This window comes from Pinus tabuliformis, chromosome 8 (assembly GCF_031772625.1).
Source record: "Pinus tabuliformis cultivar Carrire ecotype Pingquan chromosome 8, CPIR1, whole genome shotgun sequence".
NCBI classification, from domain to species: domain Eukaryota; kingdom Viridiplantae; phylum Streptophyta; class Pinopsida; order Pinales; family Pinaceae; genus Pinus; species Pinus tabuliformis.
Window position 1 is genome coordinate 861,238,605 of NC_142294.1, and position 25,392 is coordinate 861,263,996.

General features: G+C 37.0%; 1 protein-coding gene across 1 annotated transcript in view; it reads right to left on the minus strand.

Annotated features, from left to right (window-relative positions):
* Window positions 1-25,392, minus strand: part of LOC149238288 (vanillin aminotransferase-like) — a 452,839-nt gene that overhangs the window by 114,540 nt on the left and 312,907 nt on the right. The window lies entirely within an intron of this gene.

Here is a 25,392-nt window from a genome sequence, read left to right on the forward strand (position 1 = left end):
AGGAAGGAACCTTATTCCCTCGGTAAATCTCATCTGTTCCAATTTAGGATTTTAGCCCCTGCTTCAACTACGCCTAACAGGGTACACACGACTCTGAAATCCCCAACTTTTGCCTTCTGGGGTATGCAATCCCAGTTTTTTCATTACGAACCCTTGTGATGGCTTCCAGGGAAGGTGTGCCAAGAAAATCAGTTATCAAATCGAGTTGATGAACCACATTTTTTGCCAGGGAAAAGTGGTGGATAATTTTGGGAGTAAGGAGTGACATAAGAAAAAGGATTGGTGCATCAGGTGCATTAAATTTTATTATTGGAGAGATAAAGTTATGAAAGATTTTTTTTCAAGATTTCCAATCATGATAAAGTTAATGGAGTAATAAGGACATGCCTTTTAATTTGTATAACTTTTTTGGAGTGATAAGTTGCTTTTTGTAATATTTGGAGCGATAAGTGAATTTGTTTGAGTGACAGTCATAATTGTAATTCAAAGTAATATTTTACTTTGAGAGCGTTTGAGTCACTATAGGCAGTTTTTTGAAGACAATTTGCTTCCAAAGTTTGCTTGAGAAGGTGAAGGTTGATGTACTCCCATATTTAAAAAACATATCTTTCTGGTGGTGATTGTGTCCTAGATCCGCCCGAAATTGAATAAGGGGATCTTAGGTACACCATGTGTATGTTTGTGATGGCGCATGATTCTTGATATTGTTTTTGTTTTGTGTCTCGTTTTGACACTAACCTTCATGTGGTATCTTTCTAATATGGTACACATGTAGCACACAACAAATTAGTGAATTGCATGCACATAATCAATTCCATTCAAGCTTATGTAATCAAGCAAACTACAAGAAATCAAGAAGCAACAATACATAATCAAGTTGTCAACGACATTTCTACATCAACATCCAATCAAGCTGTCATCTACATCAACAATTTTTGCAGCAATTCAACAACAATTTTTTGGAAATTGCACTTGCACCATTTTTTTAATAAGCTCAATACAAAACTGTAACTTGCAAATCATAATTTGTAAGTTGGATTGTAATCAAAGACAAATTGAGTTGAATTGTAAGGGTGCATTCTCGGTTGAAACTAACACCTGAGCTTTGAATTGATAGGGAATCAATTAAACCCAGTGAATCCATTGTTTTTAACTGAGTCATTCAAATCATTGTAAGCATTTCTCTTGGGTGCATTTTCGATAGTATTTGACACCCTTCTTTTGATCAATCAAGAGTGTGAGTTCAAGCAAGTGCAAATCTCTCAACATCAAGCGAGCCTAAAATTGATTGAAGCAAGCATGAAAGCAAGCAAGTGTGAGTTCAAACAATCAATTGTTAACACAAGTTCAAGCGAGCGTGCAACAATCAACCAAACATCAAGCGAGCGAATTCTGTAAATCCAACAAGTATTAAAAGCAAGCGAGCGTGAGTTCCAACAAGTTCACATGGCGACAAGCATTCAGTTGTTAAAGATTCTTAACAATTTGATCCTCTCAACTAATGAAGGTATGGTACAAATCCGCAAGCAACTCTTGCTAATATTCAAGTGCATCTTCAACATGCACATGAAATGATTGAGTTCCTTCAACTGGAGTCGCAACTACAAAGCACTAAGTTGCTAGAGAAGAGTGATGCTTCCAAGTCTTTGAACAATACAAATACAACAAATGATTCCAAGTCATTGATCCAACCAACTTCAAGTGTCAAAGTGGTCCCTGATCCAGTTCAACTTTCTTCCAAACCAATCATCAAGCCATGGGAAAAAATCCAAACAGAAATTGACGAGGCTTAGGATATGTCAAAGATGACGCAAAATTGCATATCCTAGATTATTCAAGGCCCCTTAAGTTTGTTAGTGCAGGGTTTCTTGCACAAATCACATCGGCTAGTTCTGAGAAAGTTAGACAAATAGCAATACACGCAAACTGAAGTTGCAGTCAAACCAAAATGGCTTCATTGTCAAAGAACCGGTCATCTGGAAGATCAGTGTTTTGATCTCCATACTTGTCACCATTGTGGCAAGTCAAATCATTCATCAACACAATGCAGCAAACAACAACAATCAAGCAAATTGAAGATCGATTATTCATGGATTGATCCCTGGGAATGGTCATCCACAGTCAGAAGATTGTATAATTTTACAATCGAATTCACTCACACATATTGCGGCCAACATTGAACATGAAGATGGTACTCTCGTGCAGTTTAACAGAGGAGTACACCAGTGAAACACTCCTACACCTGAAGGGGGGGAGTTCAGAAATAATTTGAAATTTGTCTCTTCTTTCAGCTGACAAAGGGGGGAAAATGTCAATGAAATTGACAGTGGTTGTCAGACTGAAAGTCTCAAAAACATCAGCGAAGAAGCCAGTGGGCATTTTCAGTGGTTGTCAGACTGAAAGTCTTGACAACATCAACAAAGCAGCCAGTGGGCATTTTCATCAGCGAGTGAGCATCAACAAAATTCGCCAATGGAAAGTCAGCCATGAGCAGTTTTCAAACACAGCAAAAGCAACAGTGAGTTGTTTTTCAATGTCATCAGCCAGTGGGCATCATCAATAAATACGCCAATGGGCATTCATCATATTTTGTCAGTGGACAAAGGATGTTGATTACAAGCAAAGGATAGATGGATCCTTTTGCAGCTTGGCACGTGATGGAGTTGTCAAGCGACATTCAGAGATGAATCAGACATGCAGCTGACTCATGGTCTCTTCATATTGCAGTTTCTTCAGCATCCAGCTTTGGCGGTTTTTCAGGCAGATGTTTTTTGAGGATCAACAGTTTCAGCATGAGAATTTGGATTTATCATTGAGGGAAGGAATGTTAGCCTCACTCTCACATTAAAAACAATTCTAAGTCCAAATAATTAAATTAATTAAAATCATGAAAGTTAGGATTTAATCCTACCTTTCTAGATTGAGTTTGTTCCTCATGGTTAGGAGTCAGTTTAGGCTTAGTTGGTTGAGAGATTCTCTCGAACTAGTTAGGCTCCTAGATTAGTGTGTTGTTGAGATATTTTCTCAACCAAGTTTGTTCAAAATAGATGCACTATCTTGAGACAACTTCCTCATGTATTTATTTTTACTATTATCATTCTTGGTACAATCGGATTGGATTGATTAATAATGAAATTCATGAGAATGAGAGACTACAAGAAAGTCTCTCATGCCTTTTCCGCCATATCTATGTTTTGGGTATTTCTTTATGTGTGTTAACTTTGTTTAGTATCCTTTACTCCTATACCTCAGACTCAAATGAAGAGCTTGAACACTAGCATAACAGGTTGCATGATGTCTCTACGCTACAGTGCAATATGATGATAAAATCGTTGCGGTGTATATCTACAGAGGTAAAAAAACTTCCGCATTATGATGGCTTAAATGATGTTAATCTTTTTTTGCATGAGTTTGAAAGGGAGGTGCCCAAGGAGCATCGATTACAGGCACTTGAATTGGCATTGCACGCTACACCTGCCCGTTTATGGGGTACACATAAGGAAAACTTCGTTGGCTGGAAGGAATACAAGTGAATGATGAAGCTTAGGTTTGGATATGCTAATACCCGAATGACTGGGAAATATAGCGGAAGGAATGATCCGCGCGAGCACTTGGCGTGGTGGACTAAAGCTTGGGGAGAAGAGCCATAGCCATAATGGATACATATCTTTTGTCATACCCTCGATACTATCCCAATGAACTGGTATTTGGAAAGAGAGCTATACCATGGGACAGATCAATGGGATATCTTGAGGGAAAGCTTCTTATTAACTTTCATCTTTGTGGATGGATTCGAGTGCATTGATGAAGCGCTCCAGGAAATTAAGACTGTTATCTTTAGAACACTTGAAGAGCCAGTAGAATGGGTTCAACCAGACTGGAGTACACAGCTGCGCCATGCGCTAGAGTGCTACAATGTGACTGCAGAAGAACAAGAAGATGATCCATGGAAAATCAATATTCTAGACTGAAGGACAACGCGCGGTTGAAGGACCTATTGTCGCACAAAGTGTCTAGGCACCGCGACAACGCTCAAAGTAAGGGCTATCACTCTTGATCCTTACTCACTCTGTTTAGACTCTCTCCTAGGCAAGTCAACGGGGGTAGTCCCTAAGATAAATGGATGAGAAAGCCTGTGGATCATGGGCTCTAGGAGATTTTAATGATGGACAACCTAATGAATATAAATGAATCTCGATTAATTCAGATGAACAGATTAAACGCTAATGTAACCAAGACACGACCACAAGATAGAAACAATTATAGACCAATGCCTTTATGATCAATTAACCGTAGATTAAGTAAAACAAGCTATCCAAAACAATTTTCCAATATGTGACGAATAATGACAGTCATGAATAATCAATAAAAACGCCCAAAACTGTAACACGCAAGAGATTCTAGATTTAAAATGATTTTCATCAATTGCCCAGATCTAAGATTAATTAACCTTTTCCAACAGTCAATATGATTTATCGCACCTTGACCATAGAAGAATCATAAAATTTAAGATTTAGCATTTAACATCAGAAACACCAAAGGACTTTAATTTAGGCAATAAACATTAATGAAGTAAAACAAATCAACGGGTTAAAAAATCGAAATTTTTAATGGGCCATAGGCCACATTAAAAATTTTAATGTTTAAGCGAAAACCCCTTAATTTATTTCATTTTAAATCCTTAGTCACAAATTTTAAATTTTTAGAATTTTTTAAAGATTTTATTTTAAAAGTTTTTAGATTTTTATATTTTGAAAAATTTAAATTTTTTAAAGATTTTTAAATGTTTTTTAAATATATTAGATTTTTTTAAGTTTTAGAATTTTAAATCAAAAAATAAAAATAAAAAAGGTAAAAAATCAAATGTCAAAAGAATTTTTATATATTTTTTATTTTTTTGAAATATTTTAGGATTCTTTTAAATTTTTTTTAATTTTTTAGATATTTTTAGTGATTTTTTATTTTTATCAAAGTCAAAATAAAAAAATATATATATATAAAAATAAAAAAAAAATTTAAATGAAAACAAAAATAGAATTTTGAATTTTTTATTTTTTATAAATCAAAACAAAAACACACTTCATAATTTTTTTTTTTATTATTATTATTTTTTAGACTTTGTACTAGATTTTTTTAAATTTTGTAATTTTTAAATCAAAAAATAAAAAATCATAAATTACAAAATCAAAATGAAATTAAAAAAAAAAACAAAAAAAATGAAAATCAAAACACCTACGCTAACCCTAACTCAAATCATAAACATATACATTATACAAATAAAAAGAAAATCAAAATGCTGTTTTGTTGAATGCAGGTTTGGACGACGGCGTAGGGAGATGAAGTCTGGAATGGAAGGGCAGTGGACGGATTTGTAGGTCGAGGAGATGACGACAGGGAAGACTTCAGACAGAAGACTGCAGACAGATTCGATAGCTGAGGATGCAGCTTAGGGAGCTGTTTAAGCATGGAGGGAAAAGACAGTGATGAGGGTTAGGGATAGACGCAGCAAGCTTGGACAACAGCGAGGAGGGTTTATGAAGATTGGAGCTGCGTGGAGGGAGAAATAAGGCAGCGGATGCAAGAGATCAAGAGCTGCACGAATGAGGAAGAAGGCCAAGGGAAAAACGCTGGGATGGTTGGAGGGTTTCGAAAGGCTGCCTTGGAGCTGCAAAAAAAATAAAAAAAATAAGAACACAGGTGGCTGGCAGCGTATGGAGAAGAATCGAGTGATGAGATGGAGCGATGCTCTGGCAGCAGATGCAAGTCGAAAATGCGGGTAGAGGGCTACAAAATCGAGCAGCAAAGACTAGGGTATGAGATATCTGAAATTTTCAGAAGACCCCAAAATATAGGCAGCATGAACAACCTCAAGATTTTCTGCTAGAAAAATCGACCTCCGTCAGCAGAGAAACTGAAAACAGAGGCAGCAGACAGATAGCCAAAAACAGGAGAAAAATTATAGATTGGAATGTTATACTTATGCTTAAAATTTATCAATGAAATCCTTGTAGAAAATTCTCCAAATTTAATTAAAATATTTAATCCACCTACTTCATATTTGACCTTAAAACCTTCACAAAATTTCCAAATCTGAAAATAAATGAATTTAAAACCCTTGGACTGCAAAATGTCTGAATAATATCTCTGGAAAACGATGTTGTTGAACCCCAGAGATCTAGATCTTACCCTCCAGGGCCTAGATCTGGACTCTACACAATTTTCTTCTTCAGATCTACAGCTGCAAGAAACAGGAAAACACCCAAACGATATATACAATGACCCAAAAAATCCAAGTCAGAAAACTGAAAATAATTACAGATCCATGTACATGAATAGCAGATCTATCAAATCTAGGAGTGTGAGTCCAACTCCGATCCCAGATCTAATAATCTAAGGCTCTCAACAGCCAGATTTGTCGATTTAGCACAAACAATTAAAAAAAAAAAATCAAAATTTTAAATGAGGCGCTGAGCTCAAAGCCCTTCATCCATCACCCATAAAAAAAATATCTTATGATAAGCCCGGGATCAAATTAAGTTGTGCTCTTCAGAAAACACGGATCGTGATTTGGCTAGTTCAGCCGAGAACTCCCCCGAATGCCCGATGATCTAATAATCAAGGATTTCCTGCAAAACTCAATTTAACCATCAACATAGAGCGAGAAAACGATAATAAAATTCAGATTTAATAGAGATACCTGCTATTATATTCAAAACTTAAATTATCATTCAAACCCTAGCGACTGAGCAAGATACCTGTACTCAAATAACTCTTCAGGGAGCTATCATCAATGGCTAAAAAGAAATCTATGCATGAAAATGACACATCTTACAGTGTTTCCACGAAGAGTAACACCAACAGAAATCAACCCCAAAGTCTTTCTCTATTGCTCATAAAAGATTACAAGAGAGCTTTTCGCTTAGTACACGATCCAGAGATCGGATGGTCCAGGCTAACAAAATGACCTCCTATTTAAAGATAAACCCTCCAACGGCTAGTTCGAGTGATCCTCGTCAAAGCAATCTTGACTGTTGATGAGAATTAAAATTTCTTTTAATCTCATCCGTCGAAATTTTAATTTATTGAGAAAATTCGAATTTTTCAATTAAATAAATTTTAATTAATTCAAAATTTAAAATTTTGAATTAATTTCCTCAAAATTTTGACTTTGACTTAACCCCAGGGACTAAAGGCTTAAAATTTAGCAAAATAATTAATTTACCTTAGTCCCTGGACCTCTTAAAAGTTAACCTTTTTTAAGGACCAACGACTTTTGCCCTGGAGAATTTAAATTTACCTAAGACCTAGAATTAATTAAATTTTTGGCTAAGGATTTTAATTAATTTTGGCCAAAAAATTTAATTAATTAACCTATGAGGGGATAAATTATTTTTCCAACCCTCAGGACACTCTACATCATGATTTTCACATTTTTTCATTACAAGGGGGAAAACCCATCTGAAAAGGACCTTCACAGACTACACAATTCTATGACACAAATATAATCTAGCAGATCAAGCAATTTGTAATAAAATAGCCTAACCAAATAGTTAGGATTATTCCCAAATCACTTACATAAACTCGATCTACAACACTAGGACTCCCCTAAGATCCCAGTGACAAAATCCACTCCGACTTTGGGGTAAGGCTAAAGGAAAACTCTGCCAACCATCTGAGAATGGATCGGTGAGACAAAAAACTTCCCAGAATGTAGATCGTCACCAAAAAATTAGGTTTACCTAGGCAATTACATATACGACACGGATCTGGTAAGATTATTTACAATTTATACATGCAGAAAGGGTTTACAACATAACATGATGACCAGGCTGATGATGATAGTTGAATGGCATGGAAACGTCGATCGGTGCTATCCCTTTTGCAAAAAAAGGGGGTGTACTGCTATGGGTCATTGACACGTAGTGTTCAACATCTGTCTCTACTTGGGGACACGTTTCTACAACGGAGGAATGTGAGAATCCAAAATCTGCATCCACGCAACACACAATATAACATAAGTAGCGTCCATCCAAGAAATCATCATATAACATTAAGCACAGGAAATATATAAGCTCTTCATTTATTAACTAGTCTAATAACATGAAAAACACAAATCTAACTACAAAATGAAATACTGAAATAACAGGGCGTAAGGTTAAAAATACAATACAAAGATGCCCCATGGCATCAGATGTGTTCAATATAGTGCATACTGAGCATTTGTCTGCTTTCAGGCAAATCTGTCGGCTGTTTTTCAGATGTGCCATGTCCAATCCTGCATACAGTAGGACTTTTTCCTATCCGAAAATCAAGCTGCTCACGGCCATCTGATGCATCAAATCGCTTTCTCATTCTCTTTCTCTTGCGCTTTTTCTTTGTGGCAGGGTGTATCACTGATGATGTGGGACATTCTGCTTCAAAACTCTTAGATGAAGTATGTAAGATATGCATGACATGTCTCTCTTCATTCTGCAATTGCTCTGTCAAGAATGATGGATCAGTCTCACAAGTGTCATGGGTTATAACTTAATCTTCTATGACTGGTGGATTAACCATGTGAGCGTCAAACTTATTCTTATCCACTTCAATTTTATCCAGGTCACCTTCAGTTAACCACTTTTCAATGGAACAAATGACCTCCTCATAATAAGATGGAGCTTGTTGCAATAGATAAGGAGGCTTCTGATCTGTTGACGTCTCCTTGTTTCTTTCATCCTCTGACCGATGCTAAAAATTTTGTACCTGTATTGTTATAGCATCTATCTGGCTAGAGTGTTCAACCTTCATAGCATTGACTTCCTTGGCATGGTTTTCCTCCATGGTCAATAACTTATTCTGAAGACATATTGACCAGCTCCCACATTTTTTATTACTTTTTCATTCTTTGCTTTCATGCCCATGAAACAGTTTTGCATATAGTTTATCTCTTTCTTATGATTTGCTTGCATGGTAGCTAACTGATTATTATAATTGAATCTCATGATGGTCATTTCTTCATCCATAGTTAATAATTCGCTTTGCATAGAATTAATTTCTCTGCCATGATTAGCTTTCATGGTTTCCATTTCCTTCTACATGACGGTCCTCATATCCTCCATATTCTGAGCACACTTTTCTACTACTGTGGTTACGTGATCGAAGTGTTTAATTTTCATGATTTCCATCTCCTCATCACGTTTTTCTAGTTGAGTGTATAGAGTTCTCATATCCTTGACGTAATCAGTCACAAATTTCTCTTGATTAAGCTCCATATTTTTTACCAGCTGCGTTTGACTGAAATGCATGTCTTTAACCAACTTCTTTAGTTCTTCTATAATTTGCTTATCATTTTGCCTTTCATTGTCAACACTGATTTGACAACTTGTCCCTGTTTTTCGACCGTCATGGATTTGACTTGCAACAGTACAAGTGGATGGCACATTCTAATATGGAGAATTGTCTTGAAATCTTTCATTGACAGCTGTATCCTTCACAAGATCACTTTCATTCTATTGCATAATTTTAGGGGCACAAGGCGAGCTATCTTGATAACCATATCTATCTTTAAAAGCATTGGCGATGTCTTGTAAAGAAGCGAGCAGACTCAAAGAAACAAAATACAAAATCTCAGATCAGAGATGAAGATGGAGAATCATTGCATTAAAAAACAAGTGTTTACATCAGGAAGAGGTTGTGGCATTCATCAGAAACTCCATTCTAAGCCAGGAGGGAGAAAACTCAGTGTATCAAGGCAAAAAGCAGAGATCCCATCAGGGGCACTCTGTAAACCAATATTAAGCAACTTCTAGTATTACAATAGACTTTAAGTAATATGTTATGTAAGTTTATTTTGTTATTAGGTCAATATGTAAGGCAATCTTCAGGACAATTACTAAACCAATTCAAAGCATCACCCTCTAAAGAAAAGGCAAATAGACGCATTTTGACATCTTCATGATCATATTGGGGAGATCGACAATATTTGAGTACTATATGAGTAAACCTACATAGATGCTTTTTAACAGCGACTGAATCACCACACGAGAACAAGGACAATTTATGAATGGCCACTTCCAGAATATCATGGAGAACTTCAATAAAATGACACGGGGTAAACGAATCATCCATGATGAATTGCCTGAAGGAATCATGAGGGACCAAATGGATGATATAGAGAGACCCCTGCTCAAGAAAATCAAGGGATCTATAAGAAGCGAGCTTCTAGTAGAAATTCCTGTAAGAAATGAAATAAGTGGAGTCGCCACTTGAACATGAGTCTAGCTCTAGAATCCAAAAGGCAAAAACAACTGGATATAGGGGAAGGCTTCTTGTCTGAGAAATAATAAATAAAAGATGTGGAGTCGCCACCCAAACAAGAAACGAACTGAAATGTCTAGGTGTTAAAGGTGCAGATGAAACGATTAACGATATGACGAAAGATAGGGCGATGAAAAGATCAAATGACGCTAGGAAATGTGGTGTTGCTTGACCAACTAATGAATGGCGGAAAATATGAGATGATTAAAACGATGTCGAGAAACCAAGGACAAAAAAACTCTATCCCCAGAAACGGCACCAAAAATGTTGTTGCACAAAGTGTCTAGGCACCGCGACAATGCTCAGAGTAAGGGCTGTCACTCTTGATCCTTACTCACTCTGTTTAGACTCTCTCCTAGGCAAGTCAAGGGGGGTAGTCCCTAAGATAAATGGATGAGAAAGCCTGTGGATCACGGGCTCTAGGAGATTTTAATGATGGACAACTTGATGAATCTAAATGAATCTCGATTAATTCAGATGAATAGATTAAACGCTAATGTAACCAAGACACAACCACAAGATAGAAACAATTATAGACCAGTGCCTTTATGATCAATTAACCATAGATTAAGTAAAACAAGCTATCCAAAACAATTTTCCAATATGTGACGAATAATGACAGTCATGAATAATCAATACAAACGCTCAAAACCGTAACACGCAAGATATTCTTGATTTAAAATGATTTTCATCAACTACCCAAATCTAGGATTAATTAACCTTTTGCAATAGTCAATATGATTTATCGCACCCTGGAAGAATCATAAAATTTAAGATTTAACATTTAACATTAGAAACACCAAAGGACTTTACTTTAGGTAATAAACATTACTAAAGTAAAACAAATCAACGGGTTAAAAAATCGAAATTTTTAATGGGCCATAGGCCACATTAAAAATTTTAATGTTTAAGCGAAAACCCCTTAATTTATTTCATTTTAAATCCTTAGTCACAAATTTTAAATTTTTAGAATTTTTTAAAGATTTTATTTTTAAAGTTTTTAGATTTTTATATTTTGAAAATTTTAAATTTTTAAAGATTTTTAAATGTTTTTTAAATATATTAGATTTTTTTAAGTTTTAGAATTTTAAATCAAAAACTAAAAAAAAAAGGTAAAAAATCAAATGTCAAAAGAATTTTTATATATTCTTTTATTTTTTTTGAAATATTTTACGATTTTTTTAAATTTTTTTTCATTTTTTAGATATTTTTAGTGATTTTTTATTTTTATCAAAGTCAAAATAAAACAAAAAAATAAAAATAAAAATAAAATTTAAATGAAAACAAAAATCGAATTTTGAATTTTTTTATTTTTTATTAAATCAAAACAAAAACACACATAAATTTTTATTTTTTATTATTATTTTTTTTGAAACATTGTTTTAGATTTTTTAAAATCTTGTAATATTTAAATCAAAAAATAAAAAATCATAAATTACAAAATCAAAATGAAATTACAAAAAAAAAAAAAAAAAATGAAAATCAAAACACCTACGCTAACCCTAACTCAAATCATAAACATATACATTATACAAATAAAAAGAAAATCGAAATGTTGTTTTGTTGAACGCAGGTTTGGATGGCGGCGTAGGGAGATGAAGTCTGGAATGGAAGGGCAGTGGACGGATTTGCAGGTCGAGGAGATGACGACAGGGAAGACTGTGGACAAATTCAATAGCTGAGGATGCAGCGTAGGGAGCTGTTTAAGCGTAGAGGGAAAAGACAGTGATGAGGGTTAGGGATAGACGCAGCAAGCTTGGACAGCAGCGAGGAGGGTTTATGAAGATTGGAGTTGCATGGAGGGAGAAATAAGGCAGCGGATGCAAGAGATGAAGAGCTGCACGGATGAGGAAGAAGGCCAAGGGAAAAACGCCGGGATGGTTGGAGGGTTTCGAAAGGCTGCCTTGGAGCTGCAAAACAAAATAAAGAAAAACAAAAACGCAGGTGGCTGGCACCGTATGGAGAAGAATCGAGTGATAAGATGGAGTGATGCTCTGGCAGCAGATGCAAGCCGAAAATTCGGGTAGAGGGCTGCAAAATCGAGCAGCAAAGACTAGGGTTTGAGATATCTGAAATTTTCAGAAGACCCCAAAATATAGGCAGCATGAACAACCTCAATATTTTTTGCTAGAAAAATCGACCTCAGTCAGCAGAGAAATTGAAAACCCAGGCAACAGACAGATAGCCAAAAACTGGAGAAAAATTACAGATTGGAAAGTTATGCTTAAAATTTATCAATGAAACCCTTGTAGAAAATTATCCAGATTTAATTAAAATATTTAATCCACCTGCTTCAGATTTGACCTTAAAACCTTCACAAAATTTCCAAATCTGAAAATAAATGAATTTAAAACCCTTGGACTGCAAAATGTCTGAATAATATCTCTGGAAAACGATGTTGTTGAACCCCAGAGATCTAGATCTTACCCTCTAGGGCCTAGATCTGGACTCTGCACAATTTTCTTCTTCAGATCTGCAGCTGCAAGAAACAGGAAAACACCTAAACGATATATACAATGACCCAAAAAACCCAAGTCAGAAAACTGAAAATAATTATAGATCCATGTACATGAATGGCAGATCTATCAGATCTAGGGAATGAGTCCAACTCCGCTTCCAAATCTGATAATTTGAGGCTCTCAACAGCCAGATCTGTCAATTTAGCACAACAAAACAAATAATAATAAAAAAAAAAATCAAATTTTAAAGGAGGTACTGAGCTCAAAGCCCTTCATGCATCACCCATAAAAAAAATATCTTATGAAAAGCCCGGGATCAAATTAAGCTGGGCTCTTCAGAAAACACAGATCGGGAGTTGGCTGGTTCAGCCGAGAACTTCCCCGAACGCCCGATGATCTAATAATCAAGGATTTCCTGCAAAACTCAATTTAACCATCAACATAGAGCGAGAAAACGATAATAAAATTCAGATTTAATAGATATACCTGCTATTATATTCAAAACTTAAATTATCATTCAAACCCTAGCGACTGAGCAAGATACCTGTACTCAAATCATTCTTCAGAGAACTATCATCAATGGCTAAAAAGAATTTTATGCATGAAAATGACACATCTTACAGTATTTCCACGAAGAGTGACACCAACAGAAATTAACCCCAAAGTCTTTCTTTATTGCTCATAAAAATATTACAAGAGAGCTTTTCGCTTAGTACACGAACCAGAGATCGGATGGTTGTGGCTGACAAAATGACCTCCTATTTAAAGATAAATACTCCAACGACTAGTTCGAGTGATCCTCGTCAAAACAATCTTGACCGTTGACGAAGATTAAAATTTCTTTTAATCTCATCCATCGAAATTTTAATTTATTGAGGAAATTCAAATTTTTCAATTAAATCAATTTTAATTAATTCAAAAATTAAATTTTTGAATTAATTTCCTCAAAATTTTGTCTTTGACTTAACCACAGGGACCAAAGGCTTAAAATTTAGCAAAATAATTAATTTACCATAGTCCTTGGACCTCTTAAAATTTAATTTTTTTAAGGACCAAGGAATTTTGTCCTGGAGAATTTAAATTTACCTAAGACCTAGAATTAATTAAATTTATGGCTAAGGATTTTAATTAATTTTGGCCAGAAAATTTAATTAATTAATCTATAAGGGGATAAATTATTTTTCTATCCCTCAGGACACTTTACATCATGATTTTCACATTTTTTACATTACAAGGGGGAAAACCCATCTGAAAAGGACCTTCACAGACTACCCAATTCTGCGACACAAATATAATCTAGCGGATCAAGGAATTTGTAATAAAATAGGCTAACCAAATAGTTAGGATTATTGCCAAATCAATTTTACATAGACTTGATCTAAAACACTAGGACTCCCCTAAGATCACAGTGACAAAATCCACTCCGGCTTTGGGGTAAGGTTGAAGGAAAAGTTGCCGACCATCCGAGAATAGATCGGTGAGACAAAAAACCTCCCGGAATGTAGGTCGTCACCAAAAAATTAGGTTTACCTAGGCAATTACATATACGACACGGATCTACTGAGATTATTTACAATTTACACATGCAGAAAGGTTTTACAACATAACATGATGATCAGGCTGATGATGATAGTTGAACGGCACAAACACGTCGATCAGGCAGTATCCCTTTTGCAAAAAAAAGGGGTGTACTGCTATGGGTCATTGACACATAGTGGTCAACATCTGGCTCTACTTGGGGACACGTTGCTACAACGAAGGAATGTGAGAATCCAGAATCTGCATCCATGCAACACACAATTCCATCCAAGAAATCATCATATAACATTAAGCATAGGAAATATATAAGCTTTTCATTTATTAACTAGTCTAATAACATGAAAAACACAAATCTAACTACAAAATGAAACATTGAAATAACAGGGCATAAGGTTAGAAATATAATACAAAGATGCCCTATGGCATCAGATGCGTTCAATATAGTGCATATTGAGCATTTGCCTGCTTTGAGGCAAATCTGTCCGTTGTTTTTCAGATGTGCCATGTCCAATCCTGCATACGGTAGGACTTTTTCCTATCCGAAAATCAAGCTGCTCGCAGCCATCTGATGCATCAAATCGCTTTCTCATTCTCTTTCTCTTGTGTTTTTTTTTGTGGCAGGGTGTATCACTGATGATGTGGAACATTCTGCTTCAAAACTCTTAGATGAAGTATGTAAGATATGCATGACATGTCTCTCTTCATTCTGCATCCACTCTATCAAGAAAGATGGATCAGTCTCACAGGTGTCATGGGTTATAACTTGATCTTCTATCACTGGTGGATTAACCATGTGAGTGTCAAACTGATTCCTATCCACTTCAATTTTATCTGAGTCACTTTCAATTAACTACTTTTCAATGGAACAAATGACCTCCTCATAATAAGATGGAGCTTGCTGTAGCAGATAAGGAGGCTTCTGATTTGTTGACGTCTCCTTGTTTCTTTCATCCTCTGACCGATGCTGAAATTTTTGTACCTATATTGTTATGGCATCCATCTGGCTAGAGTGTTCAACCTTCATAGCACTGACTTCCTTGGCATGGTTTTCCTCCATGGTCAATAACTTATTCTGAAGACATATCTGACCAGCTTCCACATTTTTTATTACTTTTTCATTCTTTGCTTTCATGCCCATGAAACAGTTTTGCATATAGTTTATCTCTTTCTTATGATTTGCTTGCATGGTAGCTAACTGATTATTATAATTGAATCTCATGATGGTCATTTCTTCATCCATAGTTAATAATTTGCTTTGCATAGAATTAATTTCTCTGCCATGATTAGCTTTCATGGTTTCCATTTCCTTCTGCATGTTGGTCCTCATATCCTCCATATTCTGAGCACTCTTTTCTACTACGGTGGTTACGTGATCGGACTATTTAATTTTCATTGTTTCCATCTCCTCATCACGTTTTTCCAGTTCAGTGCATAAAGTTCTGATATCCTTGACGTAATCAGTCACAAATTTCTCTTGATTAAGCTCCATATTTTTTACCAGCTGTGTTTGACTGAACTGCATGTCTTTAACCAACTTCTTTAATTCTTCTATAATTTTCTTATCATTTTGCTTTCATTGTCGACATTGATTTGACAACTTGTCCCTGTTTTTCCACTGTCATGGATTTGACTTACAACAATACAAGTGGATGGCACATTCTGATATGGAGAATTGTCTTGAAATCTTTCATTGACAACTGGATCCTTCACAAGATCACTTTCATTCTGTTGCATAATTTTAGGGGCACAAGGCCAGCTATCTTGATAACCATATCTATCTTTAAAAGCATTGGCAATGTCTTGTAAAGAAGCGAAAGAATCTTCAGGACAATTATTAAACCAATTCAAAGCATCACCCTCTAAAGAAAAGCCAAATAGACGCATTTTGACATCTTCATGATCATATTGGGGAGATCGACAATATTTGAGTATTGTATGAGTAAACCTGCATAGATGCTTTCTAACAGCGACTAAATCACCACCCGAGAACAAAGACAATTTATGAATGGCCACTTCCGGAATATCATGGAGAACATCAATAAAATGACACAGGGTAAACGAATCATCCATGATGAATTGCCTGAAGGAATAATGAGGGACCAAATGGATGATAGAGAGAGACCCCTGCTCAAGAAAATCAAGGGATCTACAAGAAGCGAGCTTCTAGTAGAAATTCTTGTAAGAAATGAAAGAAGTGGAGTCGCCACTTGAGCATGAGTCTAGCTCTAGAATCCAAAAGGCAGAAACAACTAGATATAGGGGAGGGCTTCTTGTCTGAGAAATAATAAATAAAAGAAGTGGAGTCGCCACCCAAACAAGAAACAAACCGAAATGTCTAGGTGCTAAAGGTGGAAATGAAACGATTAATGATATGACGAAAGATAGGGCGATGAAAAGATTAAACGACGCCAGGAAATGTTGTGTCGCTTGACCAACTAATGAATGGCGGAAAATATGAAATGATTAAAACAATGTCGAGAAACCAAGGACAAAAAAACTCTATCCCCGGCAATGGCGCCAAAAATGTTGTCGCACAAAGTGTCTAGGCATCATGACAACGCTTAGAGTAAGGGCTGTCACTCTTGATCCTTACTCCGTTTAGACTTTCTCCTAGGCAAGTCAATGGGGGTAGTCCCTAAGATAAATGGATGAGAAAGTCTGTGGATCACGGGCTCTAGGAGATTTTAATGATGGACAACCTGATGAATCTAAATGAATCTCGATTAATTCAGATGAATAGATTAAACGCTAATGTAACCAAGACACGACCACAAGATAGAAACAATTATAGACCAGTGCCTTTATGATCAATTAACCGTAGATTAAGTAAAACAAGCTATCCAAAACAATTTTCCAATATGTGACGAATAATGACAGTCATGAATAATCAATACAAACGTCCAAAACTGTAACACGCAAAATATTCTAGATTTAAAATGATTTTCATCAACTGCCCAGATCTAGGATTAATTAACCTTTTCCAACAGTCAATATGATTTATTGCACCTTGACCATAGAAGAATCATAAAATTTAAGATTTAGCATTTAACATCAGAAACACCAAAGGACTTTAATTTAGGCAATAAACATTACTAAAGTAAAACAAATCAATGGCTTAAAAAATTGAAATTTTTAATGGGCCATAGGCCACATTAAAAATTTTAATGTTTAAGCGAAAACCCCTTAATTTATTTCATTTTAAATCCTTAGTCACAAATTTTAAATTTTTAGAATTTTTTAAAGATTTTTATTTTGGAAGTTTTTAGATTTTTATATTTTGAAAATTTTAAAATTTTTAAAGATTTTTAAATGTTTTTTAAATATATTAGATTTTTTTAAGTTTTAGAATTTTAAATCAAAAAATAAAATTAAAAAAGGTAAAAAATCAAATGTCAAAAGAATTTTTATATATTTTTTTATTTTTTTTGAAATATTTTAGGATTTTTTTAATTTTTTTAATTTTTTAGATATTTTTAGCGATTTTTTATTTTGATCAAAGTCAAAATAAAACAAAAAAAATAAAAATAAAAATAAGATTTAAATGAAAACAAAAATCGAATTTTGAATTTTTTTATTTTTTATTAAATCAAAACAAAAACACACTTCATAAATTTTTATTTTTTTATTATTAATTTTTTTTAACTTTGTTTTAGATTTTTTAAAATTTTGTAATTTTTAAATCAAAATATAAAAAATCATAAATTACAAAATGAAAATGAAATTAAAAAAAAAAAACAAAAAAAATGAAAATCAAAATACCTACGCTAACCCTAACTCAAATCATAAACATATACATTATACAAATAAAAAGAAAATCAAAATATTGTTTTGTTGAACGTAGGTTTGGACGACGGCGTAGGGAGATGAAGTTTGGAATGGAAGGGCAGTGGACGGATTTGCAGGTCCAGTAGATGACGACAGGGAAGACTGCGGACAGATTCGTTAGCTGAGGATGCAGCGTAGGGAGTTGCTTAAGCGTGGAGGGAAAAGACAGCGATGAGGGTTAGGGATAGACGCAACAAGCTTGGATAGCAACGAGGAGGGTTTATGAAGATTGGAGCTGCGTGGAGGGAGAAATAAGGCAGCGGATGCAAGAGATGAAGAGCTGCACGGATGAGGAAGAAGTCCAAGGGAAAAACACTGGGATGGTTGGAGGGTTTCGAAACGCTGCCTCGGAGCTGCAAAAAAAATAAAATAAAAATAAAAACGCAGGTGGCTGGCAGCGGATGGAGAAGAATCGAGTGATAAGATGTAGCGATGCTCTGGCAGCAGTTGCAAGTCGAAAATTCGGGTAGAGGGCTGCAAAATCGAGCAGCAAAGACTAGGGTTTGAGATACCTGAAATTTTCATAAGACCCCAGAATATAGGCAGCATGAACAACCTCAAGATTTTCTGCTAAAAAAATCAACCTCAGTCAGTAGAGAAACTACAAACCTAGGCAGCAGACAGATAGCCAAAAACTGGAGAAAAATTACAGATTGGAATGTTATACTTATGCTTAAAATTTATCAATGAAACCCTTATAGAAAATTCTCCATATTTAATTAAAATATTTAATCCACCTGCTTCAGATTTGACCTTAAACCCTTCACAAATTTTCCAGATCTGAAAATAAATGAATTTAAAACCCTTGGACTGCAAAATGTTTGAATAATATCTCTAGAAAACGATGTTGTTGAACCCCAGAGATCCAGATCTTACCCTCCAGGGCCTAGATCTGGAATCTACACAATTTTCTTCTTCAGATCTGCAGCTGCAAGAAATAGGAAAACACCTAAACGATATATATAATGACCCAAAAAACCCAAGTCCGAAAACTTAAAATAATTACAGATCCATGTACATGAATGGCGGATCTATCAGATCTAGGGAGTGTGAGTCCAACTCCGCTCCCAGATATGATAATTTGAGGCAGTCAACAGCCAGATCTGTCGATTTAGCACAAAAAAGAAATTAAATTTTTCAAATTTTAAAGGAGGTACTGAGCTCAAAGCCCTTCATGCATCACCCATAAAAAAAATATCTTATGATAAGCCTGGGATCAAATTAAGGTGGGTTCTTCAGAAAACACGGATCGGGAGTTGACTGGTTCAGCCGGGAACTTCCCCGCACGCCCGATGATCTAATAATCAAGGATTTCCTGCAAAACTCAATTTAACCATTAACATAGAGCGAGAAAACGATAATAAAATTCAGATTTAATAGAGATACCTGCTATTATATTCAAAACTTAAATTATCATTCAAACCCCAGCGACTGAGCATGATAACTGTACTCCAATCACTCTTCAGAGAGCTATCATCAATGGCTAAAAAGAAATCTATGCATGAAAATGACACATCTTACAGTATTTCCACGAAGAGTAACACCAACAGAAATTAACCCCAAAGTCTTTCTTTATTGCTCATAAAAAGATTACAAGAGAGCTTTTCGCTTAGTACACGATTCAGAGATCGGATGGTCCTGACTGACAAACTGACCTCCTATTTAAAGATAAATCCTCGAATGGCTAGTTTGAGTGATCCTCGTCAAAGCAATCTTGACCGTTGATGATGATTAAAATTTCTTTTAATCTCATCCGTCGAAATTTTAATTTATTGAGGAAATTCGAATTTTTCAATTAAATGAATTTTAATTAATTCAAAAATTAAATTTTTGAATTAATTTCCTCAAAATTTTGACTTTGACTTAACCCCAGGGACCAAATGCTTAAAATTTAGCAAAATAATTAATTTACCTTAGTCCCTGGACCTCTTAAAATTTAATTTTTTTAAGGACCAACGGATTTTTCCCTGAGAATTTAAATTTACCTAGGACCTAAAATTAATTAAATTTGTGGCTTAGGATTTTAATTAATTTTGGCCAGAAAATTTAATTAATTAACCTATGAGGGGATAAATTATTTTTCCAAGCCTCATGACACTTTATATCATGATTTTCACATTTTTTACATAACAAGGAAGAAAACCCATCTGGAAAGGACCTTCACAGACTACCCAGTTCTGCGACACAAATATAATCTAGCAGATCAAACAATTTGTAATAAAATAGCCTAACCAAATAGTTAGAATTATTCCCAAACCACTTTTACATAGACTCGATCTAAAACACTAGGACTCCCCTAAGATCCCAATGACAAAATCCACTCCGGCTTTGGGGTAAGGCTAAAGGAAAACTTTGCGACCATCCGAGAATGGATCGGTGAGACAAAAAACCTTCTAAAATGTAGATCATCACCAAAAAATTAGGTTTACCTATGCAATTACATATATGACACGGGTCTACTAAAATTATTTACAATTTACACATGCAGAAAGGGTTTACAACATAACATGATGATCAGGCTGATGATGATAGTTGAACGGCACGGACACGTCGATCAAGCGCTATCCCTTTTGCGAAAAAAGTGGGTGTACTGCTATGGGTCGTTGACACGTAGTGGTCAACAGGAGCTAAAGCAGAGAACCTTGATATATCAGAACCTTTGAAGACCAGGCAAGTAAATATCGAGTCCGACGCGCAACCTAAGTTTGCAAAGATAGGAGATTATTGGGAAGAAGATATAGTTGATAAGGCTGCGAAGCTCCTACGGGAGTACCAAGACTTGTTTCCTACTAAGTTCTCGGAGCTGAAAGGAATAGTGGGGTATTTGGGTGTCATGAAGATCGCTTTAAATCCTAATGCGAAGCCTGTCAAACAAAGACCCTACCGGCTAAATCCTAAGTATAAGGAAAAGGTGCGCAAAGAGCTCAATAAGATGCTGGAGGCCAGAATCATTGAACCAGTTGAAGGATCTGATTGGGTAAGCCTTATGACGGTTCAGGAAAATAAGCAGTAGGGTGAAATGAGAATATGCGTAGATCTGGGAAAGCTCAATGATGCATGCGTTCATGACCCGTTTCCGACACCGTTTACGGATGAAGTTTTGTAGAATGTTGGCGGACAGGAAGCTTATTCGTTCATTGATGGGTTCTCAGGGTATCATCAGATTAAGATCGCGCCAGAGGATTGCAGCAAAACAACCTTCGCGACAAAATAGGGATGTTTCCAGTCCACAATGATGCCATTCGGGCTTAAGAATGCACCAGCGATCTTTTCAAGGGTCGTAATTGTCGCATTTAAAGAATTTATCCATAAATTTCTCGAAGTATATTTTGATGATTGGACTGTGTTCGGATTGGTAAAGCGCCATGTTGCAAGTCTACGCCTAATGCTGGATACTTGTCGCAGATATCAAATTGCGCTGAATTTGAAGAAATGCATATTTTGTGTGCCATATGGAATCTTGTTGGGTCATGTGGTCTGCAAACAAGGGTTAATGGTAGACCCCGCGAAGATAGCAGTGATCATCAATTTCTGAGGAATGTAAAGCAGTTGTGCGCAACGTTAGGGCACACTGGTTATTATAGAAAATTTATCAAGGCTTATGCTCAGATAACCGCGCCGATGGAAAAATTACTAAAGAAGGACGCGACCTTCTATTGGGATGAAGAGTGTCAGCGCAGTCTGGATGCATTAAAGGAAAAGATGGTGACTGCGCCTATTTTGGTGTTCCCAAATTGGAAGAAAGAGTTTCAAGTGCATGTGGATGCCTCTTGTATTTCTTTGGGTGCGGTATTGACCCAACCGGGCGAAGGTGAGATACATCACCGTATAGCACCTTCGCGAGTAGGAAATTGTCAAAGGCCGAGAAGAATTATTCAACTATAGAGCGCGAAGGATTGGCGATGGTCTACGCGCTACAGAAGTTTCGACATTATTTGTTGGGCGCGCATTTCAAAATGTATACAGATCACTTCGCTCTCAAATACCTGGTCAATAAGCCTGTGTTTGGGGGGGGGAATCTGTAGGTGGTTACTATTGTTTCAGGAATATGATTTTGAAGTGATTGTGAAGCCTGGACGATTGAATGTGGGACTAGATCATCTATCCAGGATTGAGACAGGTGAAGAGCCAACTAATTTAGATGAAGGATTACCAGATGCGCAGCTATTTGCTGTACGAGTAGCAGATGATCATTTTACAGATATAATTCAATTTCTAACTATTGGAACAGCTCCGGAAGGGTATTCTACTCGGCAGAAAAAGGAACTGGTGGTCCGCACTATTGACGTTTCTGTGATAGCGGGACATTGTATAAGATGGGTACTAATGAAATACTGCGTAGATACGTTCTGGAATTTGAGGGTTCTAGTATCCTCGTCGAAGCACATGGAGTAGCAGGAGGACACTATGCAGGTAGAGCGACCGTGCAGAAGATTCTGCGCGAAGAGTTATGGTGGCCAACAATGCATAAGGATTCTAAGGCGTATTATAAGGCATGCGATGCTTGTCAAAGGACGGGAAAGCCATCGCGAAGAGATGAATTACCCTTAAATCCTCAAACTTCATTACAGGTGTTTGACAAGTGGGCTATTGACTTTATAGGTCTGATACAACCACCAAGGAAGAAGACAGGTGCGTGGTACATTATTACTGCGACGGAGTATTTGACAAGATGGGCATAAGCACAACCGGTGAAGGAATGTACCGTTGCTACTGCCGCGAAGTTCCTATTTGAGTATGAGTTGACAAGGTTTGGATGTCTAAAGACACTAATAAGCGATAGGGGTAGGCACTTCCTCAATGAAACTATTGTCGCGACGCTCGAAGAATTTCAGGTTTATCATCAAAAGAGTACGCCTTATCATCCTCAGGCAAATGGTATGATTGAAGCATTCAATAAAATCTTGGAGAACACGTTGACTAAGGTCTGTAACGCGCAGAGAAATGACTGGGATGTGCGCATACCAGCGGTCCTATGGTCATATAGGACGACATGTAAGAAGTTGACTGGACAAACCCCGTTCAGATTGGTCTATGGGGTAGAGGCTGTCATGCCGATGAAGTATATTGTGCCAAGTCTGCGGATTGCAGTATTGACTGAGATGGTTGTTCATGAGACTATGGAAGAGAGCCTCGTGCAGTTACTAGAGGTTGAAGAAGATCGATTTTTAGTCGGATTTCACCAACAGGTGCAAAAGGAACGTGAGAAGGTCTGGCATGATAGGGATTTTAAGTTGTGCACCTTCAAGGTGAATGATCTAGTGCTGCTATATGATAGCAACTTCACAAAGTTTCCAGAAAAATTTCAAATGCATTGGTTAGGGCCGTATGTTGTTAAGGAAATCATGGATGGTGGTGCATTTCAGCTTGCGAAGCTGAATGGGGAACCATTCCCGGGAAGAGTCAATGGAAGCCGACTGAAGTTGTATCAAGGAGATCCTACCCCTGCGCGATGACTATATGATGGAAGGACAGTCTTAGTACTCTAGGCAGCTGCAAGGAGGTATGGGACTATAAACTACACTGCCCAAAAAAGGGCAAAACGAAGTAAGGGGGATGCGCGAGGAAAGCAAGCAGCGCGCCAGGAGGGTTGCACCATGGAAGATGGTGTTGCGCAGCTAGGCCCAAAAATAGCTGTTGAATGCACTGTAGCTGATTTGATGGCGAAAATCTCGTTAGGAGGAGTGGGTAGGCGACTTTTATCACGAAAATCTTTGGAAATTTGCCGCCAAAGACGCATTTATGATATGAAATTAGAGCGAACAGTCGGATTTGAATTCGAAATCAAATATAAATATGCCATGTTGGCCTGCTAAAGAACACTTTGCCTTTTGAAAATCATATGCAAGCTTTGCTGCCTTAAACTTATGAAACGAGAAGATTGGGAGGAACTTCTTTCACAACCGAGGTTAGCCGATTTGCTGAGTGGAACTAAAATCCTTCTCAGACAGAATGACTGGAACCAATCCCGTAGAAGTCGCTACCTCTGAAGCTGTTGTATTTGATGCCGCAGCCCTTGAAATTGCGTCGATGGAAGCTACACCATCTGTACCTATGACATTAAGGTCACCTAGGCCGAAGCCATCTGCTGCTAAGGAAAAGCAGAAGAAACCCCAAGTTGTTCCAGTGAGGCAGTCACCGAGGAAGAACCCCGCGAAGGTTTGGCAGAAAGGGAAGATGGACAAAGCAAAACAACCATACGAACCCCTGGATCTGGACGAAGAGGAGCTTTGCGACGGGGTTGAAGAGTTGGATGCTGAGGAGGGCGAGCCTATCACTAGGCTCCCGAGTATATCCCTCCGCAGAAGGGCAAAGCAAAGGTACCCAAGGATCCAGATTCTGGAAAAATTATGGTCTCGACACCGTTATTACCGGAGAAAGTGACATTTGAAGGCGCATAGTTAGGATGTATCCCTGCACTGAAACTTGAGGATTGGGACCTCGCTAATCACGAGAAATTCCCACATTTGGCCACAAACAAATATCTGGCAAAAATATACTATGAAGAGACCGGGGTCACGAGACTGCAAACAATGAAATGGGTTGTGGAGGTTGAAAAAGTCGGGTTGCTGAATATGTTGTGGGTACCACACTGTAGTCGAACCACTATCAACACGGTATATGTACACCAATTGCTTACGCTGGTGCATGATGGGTGTCTCTGGCTGGGAGAGCCCATCCCCATCACAGATATGTTGATCCACCGTATCACAAGGTTACCCTACCAAGGTTGGATCTCGCCAAGGAGTTTGGAGGCAAGAGTCAAGAGAAACAAATTGTGGACAAAATGAAGCGCGAGTATGGCTTAGTGAAGAAGTCGTGCGGATACTCTATCCGCTCCATCACTGATAAAGCAGTACAGTTCGTTGCTCAGATCTTGGCCTGCAAGATCATGAGGAAATGTCGCGCAGATGAAGTGTCGGCGCCAGTAATCTCATTGGTTGCACAATGCACGAAGGGGGTGCAGTATAACTGGGCACAATACCTGTGCAAAGAATTCTTGTTGAACTGTTGTGAAGCACAGGACGATGGCAAGCATTTCACTATGCCTGGCTTTTGTTATTGATTTTTCTCGTCACATGGAGACTTCTGGAGGATAGCCAGTTCCCTCTACAGGATGAGGATTTACCAGAGGCAGTGAAGTTCGCTTCGCTATGGGCAACGAAGGACCCAGAAAGGGTCATGGAAACAAAGGTATTCTGGGTGTTGATGGAGATGGACCTTTGCACCGTGATCAATCAGAGGCCAACGTTGTCACCAACCTTGATTGAGC